Source organism: Uranotaenia lowii, chromosome 1 (assembly GCF_029784155.1).
Source record: "Uranotaenia lowii strain MFRU-FL chromosome 1, ASM2978415v1, whole genome shotgun sequence".
Lineage (NCBI taxonomy): Eukaryota > Metazoa > Arthropoda > Insecta > Diptera > Culicidae > Uranotaenia > Uranotaenia lowii.
The window spans coordinates 81,019,000-81,038,692 of NC_073691.1; the positions used below are offsets into that span (position 1 = coordinate 81,019,000).

General features: G+C 33.4%; 1 protein-coding gene and 1 long non-coding RNA gene across 6 annotated transcripts in view; one reads left to right on the forward strand and one right to left on the reverse strand.

Moving 5' to 3' along the window:
- Positions 1 to 19,693, forward strand: part of LOC129753378 (uncharacterized) — a 202,755-nt gene that overhangs the window by 137,898 nt on the left and 45,164 nt on the right. The window lies entirely within an intron of this gene.
- On the reverse strand, positions 6,944 to 16,030 carry LOC129753410 (uncharacterized). The gene is made up of 5 exons (XR_008738930.1): positions 15,890 to 16,030; positions 15,405 to 15,828; positions 14,857 to 15,344; positions 14,564 to 14,793; positions 6,944 to 7,206 (listed from the first exon to the last, which is right to left on the reverse strand). It is a non-coding gene; the product is annotated as an uncharacterized LOC129753410 (long non-coding RNA).

Genomic DNA, 19,693 nt, shown 5'->3' on the forward strand with positions numbered 1-19,693 from the left:
AATCTGAATCTTGAATCTGAATCTTGAATCTGAATCTTGAATCTGAATCTTGAATCTGAATCTTGAATCTGAATCTTGAATCTGAATCTTGAATCTGAATCTTGAATCTGAATCTTGAATCTGAATCTTGAATCTGAATCTTGAATCTGAATCTTGAATCTGAATCTTGAATCTGAATCTTGAATCTGAATCTTGAATCTGAATCTTGAATCTGAATCTTGAATCTGAATCTTGAATCTGAATCTTGAATCTGAATCTTGAATCTGAATCTTGAATCTGAATCTTGAATCTGAATCTTGAATCTGAATCTTGAATCTGAATCTTGAATCTGAGTCTTGAATCTGAATCTTGAATCCGAATCTTGAATCTGAATCTTGAATCTGAATCTTGAGTCTGAATCTTGAATCTGAATCTTGAATCTGAATCTTGAATCTGAATCTTAAATCTAAATCTTGAATCTGAATCTTGATTCTGAATCTTGAATCCGGTTCGAAGGACCAAAAATGTTCAAAACTTAGCTTAGAGCTCATTTTCACAAATTTAATAGTACTGAATCCAATCATTTTATGAGTTTCTCCTATTAAAAGCTACTTCTCGAGATCCTCAAGCTTAATAGAACTCAACAACTGCAATTGATTATAGAATTCGAAGAAATGCACCGCAAATCAAACGGCGTGAGTCCGCAAAATGTAGTGAAACAAAGACGACAAAAAAAACACGATAGATGCCTTCATATAGGTAGCATAAAGACGAATGTTGTTCCACTTACCTACTGATCGATAAAACTAGCCCACCTTCTTTTCAATTTGTTGCTCTCGGGGTGGAATCAATTTGTTGCAATCGCAAAAAATGCAGAGCAGCAAAAAAAACAATCACCATTGCTATATATCATTCGCCTAGTGGGTCGTAAATTGGAGGCGGCCCCCCCTTTTCTTGAACCAATTCGAGATTGATTCGCTACACATCGGCTGAATGTCTCTTTAAAAGTGTATTTCATAGACTGTGGGGGTCTCGTTTTGCGCCGAGAAATCCGAACGAAGATGACATCACGACGGCAATTGAAAGAAAATGCACACGGGACGGCGGCGGCGCAGAGAAATTATTGCAATAAAACGTCAATTTGTCAGGCTTCGCCTTTTCAAACCCTCCTCACTCGCAATCAAATGCACCTGGCTGCAGTTTTAACTTATTTCACTAATGCTACTCCTGCCTGCCAGGAATGAGCACGTGGCTGAGCTCAGTATCACCCTTAAGATTTTTTCTGCAAAAAGAAAAAAAAACAAAACCAACAACGGCTAGGAAACTGCTAGGCTAGGAGTCGTAATTTGATACAAACCGTTTGATTGCTTTGGCCCTAATTTGTCGTTGCTGTTTGCAGTTTTGCGAAAAGTAACTAACTATGATGGTTGACTCGTTTTGGATCGGCTCTGCAAAAAATGTAGTTATTTGTTTAAATTTTTGAAGAGTTTTTTGGTAAAATTCCGATTTTGGTATTGTTCCCTAGGGAAGTAGTTTAGGACCTCTGATTTACAACAATATTTTGTTTCCATTTTTTTTTTGTCTTAGCTCCTATTATCTCACGGTTTTCATTAAACAAATGTAGAAAACTATTTTTTTAGAGAAAACTATAGATACATGTGCATAAAAGATAGAACCAAAAATAGTGGATTTTCATACAAACTCGAGAATCGTTGAGCGATCCTTTGGAGTCAACTAAAGAAGCTGAAATTGGGCTCGGACAAATGAATTCAGCCTTCAAAGTTTTGAGATCTCTTTATTTGACCACCAATTTTTTACAACCAACTTATTCATTTTTTGTAGGAACAAATCTGATGACGCTTATTCTGTGTGTCTTGGACTTCTCATTTTTTTTTTCGCAGCATCATGTATATTTTCAAATGAAACATCAAGTTAAAGATGTTGATAAGTCTCATAAACAGCCAAATTTTGGCTTTTTTAGAGTTTGGCGAATCAAAAACCGCATGTAGCATTGTGAGAAAAATATATCTTCAAAGATGAAAATCTAAACTTTTTAAAAAGTCTTGGAAACTAAAATATTAATCAGTATAAACAAATTAAGTTAAAAAAAACAGAAAAAAATTGTTTATGAGAATTTACCTGAAGCTACAATACACCACAACTTAAAAATGCATATACTCAAAACACAGATCAATCTGTTTATAATATTCAGTAAAATAATCGGAGAAATCTGAGCTCCAATTTCAACTAAGAAGGATTTCCCGCTAAATCGACATGAAGTTGGCATGACCGTCTCACAATTCAATGAAACTTCGTGGGCATAAAGTTCTTACCCAGTAAAGCAACTTGGCATACTTATTTTTCCTAAAAATTATCTAGACTAACATTTGAAAAGGACCAAGATTTTCAGGCAAAAAATTTTATAAACATTTTTAGCTAGAAAATTAAAATTCCTACACAAATATGGTTCATAAGAGAATTTTTGGAAAAATGATTGAGTTATTAGAAAAAATATTGATATTTTTTTTTTAAATCCTACACTAAAAAAAATGCATTTCAAAAACAAAAACTCAAGTTTCCAAAAAATGCCATTTCAAAATTTGATAAAATGAAAAGTCGGGTTATAATAATAGACTGAGTCGATTTGGGGCCATTTTTGAATTTCTCACATCCTGGGGTCCAAAAAGCATCGAATTGGTCCAAAACTCATCCATGATTTTTTTTAGAATTTTTAAGTGACGTTTACATGAGTAAATTTGAACTTTTAGATTGGTATGGGAAAATTTAATACTTTGTACTGAAAAATCAATATCATTTTTGTTTTTTCTGTGGAACCGAGCCAGCTGACAGTTTTTGTGCCAATTTATAAAATTCTTAAAGGAAATTTTCCGCCGAACAACTTTGTCGAAGACCTGAACCTCGTATCTTAATAGACATAAAAGTTATTAGGTGTAGAATGGGGATATGTCTTTTTGCATTGATGAAAAATAAATTCAATTGACATCCCTGCAGGGTGCCTAGCGAGGTATTGCATGACTACTTTTCATGCAATACTTCGAGAGGCTCTAGCAGTGAATTTATTGTTTGACATACCTCTGTTAAACAGCTGATAACTTTTTTGCCTAATAAGATACGAGGTTTAGGTCTTCGACAAAGTTGTTCAGCGGGAAATTTCCTTTAGGCGTTTTTTTTTTTTTTTTTTTGAGAAATCGAGTTTTGTTTTTTTAAATGAATTTTTCTCAGAGTAGCATTTAAAAAAAACAATATTTTTACTTAAAAATTCAATCATTCTAAGTAACATTCAATTCTGAGAGGGTCATGCCAGATACTGCTTCGAGTTGGCGCGGAATCCGTCCTAGGTTTTATTATCTGAGAAAAAAAAATGGCGTTATCTATCTGAATTTTTATCAAATTTCATTTTTCCTCGCCAACCTTGGGTTTCAGAATATGAGAGTAAATGAAGAACAATGTTAAAAATCTTAAGTTTGTGATGATGAGTTAATGATGAGAATCCAAATTTAATAAAATATGATTTATAACATTTTCCAAACACAAACTCTAAAAAAATTAAATTCAATTTATGAAAATTTGTGCAGTAGACTTTTCATATTCAAAAGTTGTTGAACGAGATAAATCACACAAAAAACTTTTCATGCAATCGTTGAAGGCAGAAAAAAACGTCAAACTTGAACGTTTGTAAATTTTTGTCGCTTTCGACCCATGCTCCTGTCAAATGCACCATTTCATATGTGGTAGTTATTGTGTGGCCTAGTTTTGGCATATTTTGGATATATTTTAGACTAGCTGACCCTGTGTGCTTTGCTACACCTTTTAGAAATAAATGAAATTTGTAAAAACTATTTAAATTAGGATTTTTCGGTAGACATAATTTTAAATCCATTTCAGCATTTTAACATGAGAACTGAGAGTGAAGTTTCGAATTGCAATACAAAAATGATTTCATCTAATTGAGTGAAACTTGATCATTTAACTTGTTTTTCATGATCTAATTTTTTACTCTTTCATACTTTCTTTTATTATGCCAATATGTATGATTAATTGGCATGGACTCCACCCTTTCCTTCTTCCAAAGTAGGGAAGTAGCATTTATTAGTATCTAAATTACGTCACATGCCATATTTGGATCCTGGTTATTTAATAAGTTCTAGAGTCCGGCAAAATAAAATATGAAATAAATTGTGTCTTTTCCGACTTCGCCCTGAAAAAAGGGAAGATCTCAAATTATTCGTACTCAAACAACCTCTCTTATAAAGGATGATCCCTTTTTATTTATATGTGGTCGATTCATGCCAAAAAAGCAGTATGTTCCCCTCCCTCCTTTACCTTTCCCAACCCCACCACTTGAAAGAGGTAGGCGATTCTAATAACACTGAGTAACAAAAAAAGATTTTTTGAAAATAGTCCAGGGTTTTCCAACTGAATTAGACTAATATTGACGCCCTGAGTCCGAAAATGACCATGGTTTTGTTCAATCAGGTCAGGATATTAGAATACTGTATCTCAAAAAGTTGACCTGATACAGCAAAATCAATGTGATATTCTAACTCAGGACAAATTAGTCTAAATCAGCTGAGAAACCCCAGACTATTTTTTGGCTGTCACCCAGTGTAATCATACTCTGCCATGCCAAATGTGTTACCATTTGCTTGAACAGTTCTAAATTTATGCAAAAATTGTCCATTTTTACCTCCACACTGGAAGAAGGGAGTGATACCAAATATCAATAGAAACCTTACCATTTGCTGGAATTGTTCTCGAGATATGTTATAAAAAAAAATAGTCATAGATAATATTTCTTTTATTCAGATACCCTCCCATGCCACATTTGGTTCTCTTTGCTTGAATGGTTTTCGAGTAATGTTGAAAATGGTAAAGGAGCCACCCTCCTTCTTCCTATATTCCCACTAAAAGGAAAGGGACCATTCCCCATCCCCCATGCCGAATTTGCTTTAATTTGCCCGATTCGTTCTTCAGTTATCCAAAAATCGAATGGAAGCCACCCTTTCTCTTTCTTATTTTCTCCTTGGAAGGAGAGAGGGGTATCAAATAATCAAAAAAAAAATTTCACCCAAATACCCTCCCATGCCAAGTTTGGTTCCATTTGCTCGATAGTTTTCCACTTACGCAAAAAAGGCAAGGGACCCCCCCTCGCCCTTTTCTATCATTCTACCACAAAGAGGGAAGGGTCTCAAATAATCGGGAAAATATCTCTCGTACCCAAATACTCTCCCATGTCAAATTTGGTACCAATTGCTTGATTGGTTCTCGAGTTATGCCAACATATGTCTTTTGTTTGGGAGGCCACCTCTTCTCTTCCTGTTTGGGAAGGGGATTCAAACCATAATAAGAACCTTTCCGACCTCCAACACCGCCACCTGCCAAGTTTCGCGCAAATCGGTTCAGTAGAGCTTTGTTCATTTAGAAATGTACAGTCTGAGAAAGAAATACAGGTAATTTTATGATTAATTATGGAAAAAAAAATTTTTTTTTATTTGTCGGCTTTTAGCGGTTTTGTCAGCTTTCGATTCATAATGATGGATTTTCAAGGAAACTATGCCCAATTTCTTTGATATCTTCTCTAACATCCGGAATATCTCAGATATGCGTTAGTGATAAATTTGAATTTAATATGAAAAACCGCTCTCAAATTTTTATATGTCCGATCTCTACAGACAGACATAAATCCATTTTTGTAAAGGGTGAGTGCTGCCTACTTTGATCCTAAAATGCCGAAAATAGTATATAATGTTAATTTTTCAAGTGTTATAATGTGTTTTACAAATTAATAAGGAAAAGAGAGACAAAAGCATTAACAAACCAATAGGAACAGAGAAAACCAGAGAGAAAGATAATACGGCTCTCATCGACCATATTATCGAAACAGGACACACATTTAATATAAGCAACACATCTGTATTAAACACAAGCTACAACAAACACACACACTCAATTTCCTAGAAATGTGTCACATTTTTAATACACCCAACACCGTAAACCAGAGAACAGATTGCAAAAATCTCAGCACAATTTTTGCCTCTGTTCTAAGCATATTACACGAACACAACTACAGAAAGAAACGTCGATAATCCGTCAAAAATATCGATAGACTAACACTTCGAACCCCACGATCGTTGGCCTAGCTAAGCGGAATAAATTCTAGATAGGGACTATTTGTTAGTAAGAGAAAAGTCTAGACCAGGATCCATTTTTCGTTAATGGTGCAGTAGACTGAGTCGATTTGGGTCATTTTTGAATTTCTCAAATCCTTCGTTTTGGCCCATGATTTTTTGCAGAATTTTTAAGTAACGTTTACATGAGTAAATTTGAACTTTTAAGTTTGAATGGGAAAATGGAATATTTTGTACTGAAAAATCAACATCATTTTGGTTCTCCTGTGGAGCCGAGCCTGCTAATGGTGTTTGTGCCAATCTATAAATTCTTCAAAGGAACTTTTCCGCTGAACAACTTTGTCGAATACATTAACTTTGTATCTTATTAAGCAAAAAAGTTATAGATGTGTAACAGGGGTATGTCTTTTGGAATTGATAAACAATAAATTCAATTGACATCACTGCTGCTCTACAAAAATTCATGGATGAATTTTAAACCAAAACTAAGCTTTTTAGACCCCAGGGTTTGAGTAATTCAAAAATTACCCCAAATCGACTCAATATAATGAAGCATGGAGCTTACTGAAGATTTCTATGACAAATGACAACAACTTTTCCGAAGATCGTTTTGAAATTTAAAAAAAAATATCAGAGCAGTTTGGTTGAATTGTCGATTTGCTTAAAAAAAACTTTAACAATAACTTTACTTAACTGATAACCATTCATTTTTATAACAGGTTAAGTCAGAAACAAACCAGAAGCATTTCAGACTGCAATCGATCCTGTGCGGCCCAGTAAACGTCACGTTTCTACTGAGGTAAAACTTTGTTGCGGGTTTGTTTAATCTACCGACTTTCGTGAGTGAGTGGGAGGTGGCGACACACTGCTTTAATGCTATACATTTTTACGGTTGCGTAACTCTTGCAGCCAGCTTGGCAGCTTAGGCTGGGACCCTGTCATTTTACTCGCTCTGGATGTTGCGATCACAAAGTGCATACCTACTAAGTGCGTTGTTTGAAAATTATATTTACATACTTACCTGTATGATTACCATGAAAGTTTATCTCTTCACTGATTCTTCCCTCAACTGGTGATGCTGAAAAACAAAACGTTACGATCATTTTAAAATAAAACGGATACAACATCATTTAACATAACAAATTTATCTATTAAATTTTATTTATTCAATTTTTTGGTCTGATACCTGATTTGAGATCAAACTTTAGTCGGAATTTTCTGAGACGGAATTTTGATTCCAAAACTTCCTGCCGAATTTTCAATTATAAATTGTGAAAGTAAATCTTTTTGAATACCACTGCTTTGCAATGTGATGTGAGTCGCAGATACAAAAAACTCATAAAACACCTGTGCATCTACTCAATACCCATAGTTAGTCAATTAAATCTTCATACAATTTCGTACAGGCAAATTAGAAATCAAATCGAGCCGGCGGCCTCCCAAAACACTTGAATCGCATCGAATAGATGAACGAAGCACACAAAACTTAACCCACATTTCACACTTTCTCCCTCCGTCATCGCTTCAACGTCGTCGTCGTCGTCGTCGTCATCGTTTGAATATTGGATCGGGGAGATATTGTTAATAAAACTGAAACGATGATTGAATCAACTGTCACCATTGAAAATTGATTGTCACCGAAGATCATGAACGACTAGTTTTATTGAAAGTTTGGCTTTGAATTTTTATTTTCCAACAAGACAAGTTTTCCTACCGATTTGTTTAATCCTAAATCGCTCTTTAGTGCCAATATAACACTATTGGAATCTACAATTAACAGGAGCCAGGATGATCCTGTTTTGGCATGGGAACTGATTTGTTTCTTGCCACATCCTGAAGTTACAGCACCCTTAATAATATTGTACACTTTTCCGGTTATATTCAACTGAATTCGATACTGGTTCTTCCTTACTTAATCTTCTTTCTTTCTCAGTTAAAACTAGAGTGCCTATAAGTAGAGTGACGCCAACTGTAAAAATTGGAATTGCGATGAACTGTCAGTGTCATTCCAAACGAACAAATGACCTGTCAAATTCGGTCAAATTTAGCCTGAGAAGGCTGAATTTGACAGGTCATTTGTTCGTTTGGAATGACACTGACAGTTCATCGCTATTCCAATTTTGACAGTTGGCGTCACTCTACTTATAGGCACTCTAGTTAAAACGACTTTTTCACGGATCGAAAATTGTTGACGTTCGCGCGATTCAACGCCTACTCGACTGTCTCTAGAACTCATTTGAAGGAAAAAATCAGTACTCTCAAACATTTTATTTTTCTTATTTCTACATCAGTCCTCCGACTTTACACTCGACAACATGGTTAAAAAAACACACTTTGAGAAGCTTTAAGCTCCCGGAATTCGAGAACCACTTACTGATTTGCCTTCAGCCAAGGAATTATTTACTGGATCTAGGCGACAGCTATCACATCAAATTCGGCGTAGACTGTGTCGATTTGGGGTCATTTTTTTATTTCTCAAACCCTGGGGTCTTAAAAGCTTCGTTTTGGTTAGAAAATCATCCACGATTTTTAACAGGATTTTTAAGTAACGTTTACATAAGTAACTTTGAACTTTTATGTTCGTATGGGAAAGTTGAATATTTTGTTCTGAAAAATCAACATCATTTTGGTTTCTTATGTGGAACTGAGCCTGGGGCGGATGGGTTTTGGGCCAGTTTATAAATTCATTCAAGGAAATTTTCCGCTTAACAACTTTGCCCAAGACTGTAACTTCGTATGGTAATAGACAAAAAAGTTATTAGATGTTGCAGGGGTATGTCTTTTGACATAGAAAATCAATCATTTCAACTGATGGCAATAACAATCATTAGTTGACATAAGATAAACATGGAAGATAGAAATACCGGACTACTTAGATGCTACAAGCCCACAATTCGCTTCAGAGCAAGCAAAACTTGAAGACGACAGATCTTGAAAATGTTTTTGCATAGCAAAATTTTCGAAATGTGCTAAAAGTGTCAAAATTTCTACCACTTTTTCCCAATACCAGTGAACTTGCTCTTAGAAGGTATATTTTGTAGATTTTCAAAACACCAAGTCACAGAAATAAAATAGAATGCAAAAATACGCTACAATCGATTTTTGAACAGCCGTTTTTTGTTCATATCCTGACCTGGAAACTGGATTTTTTTTTTAATGTAACCCTTTAAATTTTAACATTTTATTTTAATTAGAAAATAAAAGTTATGCAATTATCTATCAGATAATACGAATTTAGTTGAAAAATGTTTCAAATTTATGAATACTGATACCTTTTTATTTAAGCTACAATTCAAATTTTTAATTTTAAAATGAGCTTGTCCTCTAATTAAACCAACTTATTTATTCATGGGTTATTTTTTTTAGTTTTGTTGTCTTAAAAAAAAAACAAAACACTCTATGTAGAACTTGTATGAATCGTTCTGGTATATTTTATGCTTTTTTAAGTTTTCAATGGATCTTTCATCAATCCATTTTAAATCTTTATTGAATCCTTTGAGAACCTTTGAGGAATAATTATGTAAATTTTCATCATCTGATGATCAGCATCTTTCATCAATCTATTTTCAATCTTTGTTGAATCCTTTGAGAACCTTTGAAGCATAATTTTGTAAATTTTTCGTATTTCATTCGTGAATTTTTTATTTATTTTTTTTTTTAATTTTTGTGAATCTTATGTAAACCTTTGGTTAATCTTTTGTGAATCTTTCGATTATTTACTTTTAGCTAAATCTTTTTTGAGTTTTCTGAGGATCTTTCATAGTTCTTATTATGCGAATATTTTGTGAACCTTGTTTAAACATCCAAACACATTTGTAAGCGTTTTGAGAATCTTTAAGAAATATCTAGTGAACCTTTTGTGAATTTTTCACCAAGTTCTCAGTGAAATTTAGGAAACGTTTTTTAAATCTTCAATAAATCGTTTGTTATCTTTCTGTTAATTTTTTTTGTACGATCCTTTGTTGACCCTATATCGATCGTTTATAATATATTGTGAATCTTTTGTAAAACTTTCTGAAATATTTTAAAATCTTTGTTTAATCTTTTGTGAATTCGTCGTAATTATTTGCTATTTTTTCAAGTGAATCTTCTGTCGATCTTTTGTAAATCTATTTTTGGGTTGTAAGTTTTGGTTTATCTCCAGAAAGTTTTCTCCTCCAATGTTTTTCTATAGTTTTTTTATTTAAAAGATTTGTTTAAGCATTTGTAAATTCTGTTGTGAATCTGTTCAGTACCTTTTGGGAATATTTCTCGCGTGAGCTTTCATTACGTCGTATGAAACAAAATGTAAACAAACAGTTTTATTACAAATAAAAAGATACAAAAACTGATATGTATAATGTATAAACTAGTCGCAACCTTTTTCCATTTGGAACATTTGTAGTCTGGACAACAAATTATATATGTGAAATTCAAATTTTAAAATTGCTTTGATAACTTTTGCAGCAGTTTTCTGTGAATGCTTAAGATGTTTCATACGACGTAATGAAAGCTCACGCGAGATTCAAAGATTTTGTGAATTTGTCATTATTATTCGTTAATCTATTTTTGATGTTGGTTATTTGTGAATCTTTTGTTAATCTTTTGAATAACTTTTTTGTATATTTGCTTATTAAATTCCTAACATTCCTAGTTAAATATTCTTCTTAGAGTAGCATGCTAGCTAAATATGAAAAAAACGAGATATCTCGTATTTGGTCCGAGATGTTTAAGTAATTTGTGAATTCGTTTGAATATGTTGTTATCCTTTAATTTTTTTTATTATTCTTCTGAAAATTTTGTGATTATTTAATGAATAATATTTTGTGAATAGAATCTTTTTAAACTATTTGTAAATGTCCTGTGTTTTTTAAATGAAAATATAATAAAACTATTTTTATTAACTATTTACAACATCTTTCGACAATCTTCAAATCTTTGGTAAATCCTTCGTGAAGTTATGTGAATCTCATTGAATCTTCGAAAACTTTAATTGAATTTTCTGTAAATATTTAGTGAGTCATTAATGAATCATAAAGGGATCATTTTATAAATCTTTTATAAATCTTTTATGAATTTTAAGAATCTTTTTGAGTCTTCTGTGAATGTTGTGATCTACCTGATATCTATGTTAAATTATTAAATGATTTTTTTTGTTGTTTTTTCATGATTTTTCTAATTTTTTTTGTGAATCTTCTGTCAATCTGTGGTAAATATTTAGTGAATCTTTTGAGTTCCTTTTGTAAATCTCTGCTCAAATCTTTATGAATCTTCTGTAGAACTTTCGCATTTCTTATGTGAATCTTTTATGATCCTTATTCAATCTTCCAAAACGTTTTGTCAATGTCCTGTGTATCTTTTATGAATCCTAAGTTGTTTTATTTTTGTTTATCTTCTTTTAACCTTTTGTTATTTTTTTGTGAAAACTTTGTGAATTTTTCAGGGATTTTGGTCCTTATATGGTTCCTCTAAGAATCGTTTATGATTTTTTATATTCTTTTGTGAATTTTTCTGTTTTTTTCTAAGTCTTATGTGGATTGTTTATAAACCTATTTTAAATCTTATGTAAAACTGTTATCTTTGGTGATTTTATGAAAATGTCAAGAAAGATTAACAACCTTTTTTTTAATAACTGACAACATCGTTGGAGAATCTTTGGAAAATCTTTGGTGTAATTTTCCTGAAGTTTTATGAATCTCATTGAATCTTCCACACAAGAATAAAATTCAATTCAATTTGTAAACACTCCGTTTCTGCAGCTACCGGTTTGCAATTCTTTTTATGAAATAACACTTATTCCCCTCTAATTTTTGTTAACTTCCGGTGGACACTTCTGCACTTCCTTCCAGCTATCACTTACACCCATTTCTAGTTAATCCCCGACAGTTCTACGTACTGAAATTAATAATTTTGTAAAATTTCAGCAGACGGAGAGAAAATCGCGTGCGATTAGCATAAGTTATCGCCTACTCTTGTCTTCCTGGGAACTCTTGCGATTTGTTTAAAACATTTGGTAAATATTTTGAGAATGTTTTAGGAATGTCTTACGATTCTGTAAATCTCTCGTGATTCTTTCTTAAGTTCTTGGATTATTTGTTAGTTTTTTTTAAATGAGTTTTTTGTTTTTTTTTTTTGGAAAATCATTGGTGAATTTTTTTGGGAATCCCAATATAGTGTTCCCTTGAATTTCTATGAACCTTTTTCTGAATCCCTCGTGAAAATTAAATTTTAATAATAACACGAATAATAACTTAAAACTTTTGATTTTTGAGAAATTGAATCGAAATTCTTATGTTTCCAGACCACAGTTTTTCAAAATCTTTAAAACGCCCGACAAGATTTATGTTTTAAATAAATAGCATCCTGAGGCCAATGACCGTCCAAATTTAAAACACTCTGTCTGAAACCGTCAATGACCTAAACCAGGGGTGAGCAACACGCGGCCCGCGGGCCGCATGTGGCCCGTGAGACTCTTTTGTGCGGCCCGCGAAGCTTTTTCTCAAATTTCTATGCCTTAACTTTTTTCTTCTATGGATAGTTAGGAAAATTTCAGATTATTTACTTTTTCTGGTATTTTAAGCGTTTATTACATTCTGTTCAAGGCTTTAATGCAATATTGTTGAACCTACACATGATCAAAGGAATTTCGAAGTCCGTTTAGTGAAGTCATTATTTGGATTTCAAGCAAAAAAAAAATGGATGATAAAAAAAACTCAGCAATAATTTGTCAAAAAAAATTTCTATCCAATTCGACAAAAACCGTTCCCGAGCAGACTTTTATGGCAAAATTATAGCAAATTTTGCTATCACGCCCTGAGAGCCGAGTTTGCTCTCATTTTGCTTGACATAAGGTGGTACACAGCAAAAATGAGAGCACAAATTTTCATACTTGGTTAGCAAAGTGATGCCTAATTTTGCTAAAACTGAGACATAAACTACACCTCGTTTTCCGAGAGCTTGGAGAGCATAATGATGGCAATATAAGGTCTCGAATAATATCTTTTGATAGCAAAATTTGACGTTGATATGCTCTCAAAAATTTCAAAAAACGAGGAATTGTGAATGAATATTTTGTTCTCATTTTTGCTGTGTACCACCTTCTGACAAATAAATGAGAGTAAACTGAACTATCAAGGCGTGATAGCAATATTTATTATAATTCTATTCTATCTGTATGCTCGGTTATATTTTTCAGACTGGTAGGTACCAATTAAATTCAACCTTTGATTTTAAAGATTTAAAACAAAATGGAAATATTAACCCTTTAATGCATGATTTTTTTAAATGAGAATAGCGGTTACTGATTCAGTGAAATAATTACATTTTAATTTGAACAATACAACTGAACAGGTTTGAAGTTGTTATTTTGAGTATTACCAAATTTGTTGCCCAACAATGTTGAAAAATAATTTTAGAAATTGTTAATTAATTTCAATACGACTTTGCAAATTTCTTCCAAACCTTATTTTTGGAAAGCAGGAAGGTGTTTGTGATTGATTGAGATATAAAAAAAAATTAAAATCAGCAAATCTAAAGAAATAACAGCGATTTTCCAAAAACTACTTTTTTTCACAAAAGTAAATAAATATGATTTTGGCAATTTTTCCGCTTACTTACTTCGATATCTCAAACATACATGAAAATATCGTAATAAAAATACCATCAGAGGGGTGCAAGTACCTAAATGATAGTTTCGAGACAACGCGCTTTAAAGTTGTGAATATGCTCGCTTTTTCATATATTTTTCGAATTCGAGCAGTTTTAATTCAATCAAAAAAGTGTTCAAAAAAAATTAAAAATCTGCACCACATGTACATTGAAACATAATGAATCGTTAGTTATACTTAACTCAAAATCTTTGATTTTGGCACTTGCACTCCTCTGATCCTGAGGGCCTCATTCAAAGAAATTCAAGCGTTTCCAAGATATTTGGATTTTCATTAGTGTTGTTTTAAAACAACACTTTGCATTAAAGGGTGTCAATCATTATAACGGAACTTATATCCGAAAAAGTTTCTAATTGTAATTCGAATGCAAGCAAAAAACACGAAACACAAAAAAGTTTCGAATTGTCATTAGAATGCAGCATTTCTACTCTCTTTCAAATATTAAGTGAACTTTTTTTTTAATATTTTTCAATTCATAGTATTCTAAGTCTAATATACTAAAAGCCTGAATTTATATCTACAAATAAAGTAAAGTTTGCAGTGAGAATAGAGCCCGGCAACACAATTGCCTTAGTACAGACACCACCTCGAATAGTAATAAAGTTTGTTCATGATACAAAATCTTTGTACACACCTTGTCTACACAAAGGCGTTTAAAATATGTATATAGACTTTTTTTTAAAGTATGCTATGTAAATGATTTTGCTCATCAGAAAACTCACGGTGTCTTTACATAAGAATCTACCTTTGAGTTAAAAATAGATTAAACTAAAAGAATGTAGATCTTACCTTGATCCAAAGTCTCTTTCCTTGGTTTTTCATTTAGCATCAGGAGTATGGTGTTGGCAAAAAATTTGTGATACCGTCACTATGCGACTATGAACCCGCATTTTAGGTTCAGTTGACGTAGACATTTATATTTGATCCTGTGGCTTGGTAATTTACATCTTGTTCATTTGTTATGCAAACCATTATTATTGGTTTGCTCTAAATCCTCTTGGAAAGCCGCGGCACAGCTGCTGAATAATTTAAACATCTTTAGTATGTGCATCGAAGTACAGTGGTTATGCTAGCACATGTACCAGGTTTACAACAATATTGTAAATCAATTTCATAGCTGTTTTAAAAATATCCACCGCCACGTGGAATATGAATTTGATCGTCGAATTGCAAATAATATTCTTTCAGCTCTTCGGCAACTTCAGTTGATCTACAACCCAATCCAATAGGATATCCTAGGACGATACTGTTTGTCGGAAGAAATTTATCTATAATGAAATAAGGAATTAGGGTAGGCCGCGGAAGGAGCTTCTCGATATTTTCCTCTTCGGATTCCATCAAATCGAGGTGTTCGTCCCTGATAACATTCTGCGCTATGTGGACGGTTTGAATTCTTTGAAAGCGGTTTGAATCAAATCTTTTTCGTACAAACTGGAGCACGATTCGAACTCCAAACGTAGTCGCCGCTTAGCGATGTCGCTTAAACCTCCCGTACTGCTAAAAGTGAATTGCTTCTCTCGCAAAAGATGATTCCTTATTCTGAGGCGAAAAAAGTCCCACATGCATATATCTGAAAAGAAACTTTTGAGGTTAGTAACATTTTAATAACTGTAGCAAAACCCATTCTTACACAATTCAGCTTGGACATAAGTAAAGTGTGCAGTGCTATTTTCATAATCCTTTCGTCAGGTTTTTTGATCCACACTGGGCTTTCGCCAGGATAGACAGCAGTGTTTGCGGAGCATAAAAAGCCCCAAGCCTGTATACACATCCCTCTTTTCCGTCAAAAACACGCTGTGCTACGAAATGATGGATATCTTCCCGATTGTTGTCCAAATTTTGCCAAGGCAATCGATGATGTCCGGTGCCTGCTTGTTGCTCAAGTCGAGATCAGTGCGAAACATTATTCTACTCCAAAGCATCCGCTTCACTGTGCTGGTACAGTGGAATGTGGCCGGATCATCTAATTTTTCGCTCGATACTCGCACTATGGTTGATGGTTCGTCCAACATGACGGCCAACGGAAGCAACCAGGTGCAATACACCTGGCTCAACTAGTTTAACAAAGCGAATTTTAAAAAAATATCTGACATATTAATAAATATTGCAACAAACCTAATCATTGAGGTTCTCTTCAAAATTGCTGCAGAAATGCGAAAACGAACGCTTCAAAAGACCAGCAGTAATTCCGTGTTTTTGTTCCTGCACTTCCGGGTAGGTGTAATTGTAGAAGGCATCGATGTTTTCAATAGTTTTCAATCACTTTAAAACCACTTATAACGATAAATTTCCATCGGCGACCTACCCGTGGACTTAATTTTTTTTTTGCAGCAAAACGTAAACAAAAAAGACACGCTTAATGTAGATTACTCGGAGGGTTGCTTATTCAACTCCATTTAGCTCTTTCGTCGCGACGGTAATGATCAAATCGGTAAAAGAATACACGCATATTTTCATCGGACATTTTTAAGCGGAGAAACATGAATTTTTAATGTATGCATAAGGCCGGAACAAATTTCAAATCCTTCTTTTGTCACTCGGAGTTGGAATATCGCAAGGGGGGGGAACAACAAAAAAAATGCGAAAAACAAATAAATTGGAATAAATTGCACGGAAGCTTGTATGGAACAAAACTTACAAATATATTGTTGCACAAAACTTATAAATCAAGAAATATTTCATCAAATAATTCAATCAAATCAAGAAAACAAAAGGTGAAATAACTTCCATCTTCTTTTATTTGGTTTTTGGTCTTGTAATCTTTCAGATATTGGATTTAGAAAATGTCAGATTTTTTTATCAAAATTTACATAAATTACTTCAAACTTTATTTATTTCCCCTTTCGGGTTTTTGGAAATTTAGAAGGGGAGGGGGGGGGGGGGTGACAATAGAAGAAATTGATATTTCTTCCAGCCTAATGAAATACGAACGCAGGTAAAACTGAACTAAAGTATTTGCGATCGTTATGCCTTATTAAAATTTCCCAATCATCAGTAGGCGGATTCAATATATTCTGCGCGGAGACATAAAAGAAAAACCAACAGAGCTTGTGTTAGTAATTTGCTATTGGTTAGAACAAGTTCTAATACCAAACACAAAAACTTTTTAATTAACATACGCGTATATAAAACAGAAACTTAACGTTTATGATCAAAGTTGAGCTAATGAAATAAAAATTAAAAATAAACTTCAAGTGGGGTATAATTTTGGCAAAAATGTTTTTTTTGGATTTTTTTTTGGAAATAAGTTCAAATTTTTATTTTGTCAAATTTAAGGATGCCCAATGATGCCTTATTTTGCTATTGGTTTAGTAGCACAGCAAATGTTGTTGTAAGTTTGGTTTGCATTTTATAAGATAAGGTGGATAAGCTTCATGACGACCAATTTTGCTATCAAGTCAAATGCTATACCAAATTTTGCTCACTATTTGCTGTTGATATCTAAATGTGGTCTCACCTTGCTGTAAAATTTGAATTAATGAGACCTCAATCATGTCTAATTTTGCTATCGTAAAGTTTGCTGCTATCGTACAGTTTGCTGTTGACATCACCTTATCATGCTCTCGATTTGCTATCATTTTTGGCATCAAAGTCTGCTCGGGTTGTTCTGTTAACATTCAAATACTGGCAACAAATTAACCAAAAAGTTGTGATATTTTTTTAATTTTTGAATATTGATGAAAATTACAAAAGTTAAATAATAAAGCCTGGGTGAACGATTTTAGATTGTTTATCAACATGAATCAGCCGGCATCAAAGTTACCCACATGAATTATTAGTTCTTGATTAAAACAATAGATATCTGAAATTCTGTGATTCCATCCAAAATATCTTTGACGATTATCTGTGATGCTTTTTTTAGAAATTTGATAGAAAATTTATCACAAACATCGATAAATTGAGTTATTTCACTTATAATTTGTAATCCAAATCACCTGAGTCAAAATAATATAGCTTTAGAAATCCTATCGCCATTATATCTGAATAAGATTAAAAATATTAAAAATCCAAAAATTAAAAGTGTAGTTTTGAAGAAAGTTGCTCAAAAATATGTGAAATTCAACATTTTACTGAGATTTCGACAACCTTCCTCAACATATGAATGCAATGATCCAATATAGGACTTCAATTTAAAAAAAAACTGGTATTTTAACGTTTGTAGAAAAAAATCTAGGCATTGAGGACAAGTTTTAATTGTGGAAAAAAATCACAAAAACTCAAATAGAGAGTCAACGTCCGACGCTGTGATTTCTTTAAAAATATATTTATCACACTCTTAGTTATCACTTTTTAAATGGAAGTGATGACGAATAGTATCATCGGTTTAAACAAAAATGTTCGTTTGAATGTTCGCCAAAAAGAACTATTAAAAGATTTACATTTTCAATATCTGGTTTTTTAAAAAGCCGTGTTTAATAACTGTTTTTGAACACGTGACTTCGTTTTTTTTCCTTTTTCATTTGTTTCCGCCAAAAATGTGTAGTTATGAAAAATGATGTAAAGCTCTGATAATTATCAGAAAAAAAATTTGAAGTGCGGCCCGCCGACAAGATTTCAAATTTAAATTGGCCCGTTGATTCAAAAGGTTGCTCACCCCTGACCTAAACCATTGTCGTAGTTTCTTCTGTTTTGATTAAATCTTTTCTTCTACATCGTCCGGCTAGAGACATTGCTCGTACTTTCTGTGCCAACATAGTAAGCGTTGTTGCAGTTCGTTTCGTACTCAGATTGGTAAACAGTTTTGCCATAGTAACGCACATTAATCAGAGCGTGATTGCATCACTTTTCACTTTTTCTGCCTACTGGCCTACTATGTTGGCTTAGGAGTGCTTTTCATTCAGTCGTCGAAGCTATTTGTTTTTTTTTTGCTTCAGTTTTCCTTCAATCCATCCAAAGGGCCGCCGTTTGTTGAGTGGGTTGCGTTTATTAATTAGCGTAGGCTATGCAAAATTTATGTAACGCCAGGCAGCCGGCCAGGCTACTTAGTTTGTAAAGTCTCGCTCGCTGTGGTGTTACGTGCAGATTTTAATCACACCCGAGAAATGGTTTCGGAGAGAACTGAATTGATTAGCAATTTACTTGCTAAGGGTTGTGTAACGTACGTGCTGTTTATTAAATTACTTGTATGAAAAAAGCCTAATTCCATCAAGCTTTTTTGTTTACACTAAAAAGAACAAATCTCATTAACCTTATAACCTGCTTCCAATAACGAATATTTAGGATAAAAGTTCAAAGGAACCTTTAGGAATTTACTTGTTTGAAGTAGTGGATTCTTCTCAAAAGGCACCGACAACCCCATTCCGGGGAAAGTATTTGCCGAGATTCCACACATGGCAATTGCAATTACAACTCTTCTTATACCAATCGACAATTAACGGTCCTAACCTTTTTTGAATACGTCAGTCAGCCAGGTTTCTTAGAAGAACCCCCAAAAGGCAATCAATCACCCCACTCACTCACTCACTTCTAGCGGTCTTAGATTCCTGAATTTACCCCTCGTGTTTTTCAAAGCTCATTCAACATTCCCCCCCCATTTAGCGAATCTCCCCCGTCGCGATTTGGAACCTTTCAACAAATTTATCTTTTATGATTCGGCGGGTATTGTTCAACGATTCAAGTTCAACGAATAGCTAGTAAAAAGGCTTGTCGCCGAGAAAGGCGAACCGGTGAAGACACCGTAATTGCTCATCTTTTTCATCAAATTGAATGATTAATGGCTGGTTCCGTTTTCAGCGAACCCCACTAGGCCCCCGCTTCTTACGATATTGACCCATTAGCTGGGCCAGGTGTCTTCATTAGAAAATTTTTCTTACTTTTGTTGAGAAATAATTTAAATTCTTCCTTTTAAAAGAAAAACAATAAATATTTTTACATGATTATTACTTGACTATTTTTTTCAGTGTGCTTTGGAAAAGTGAC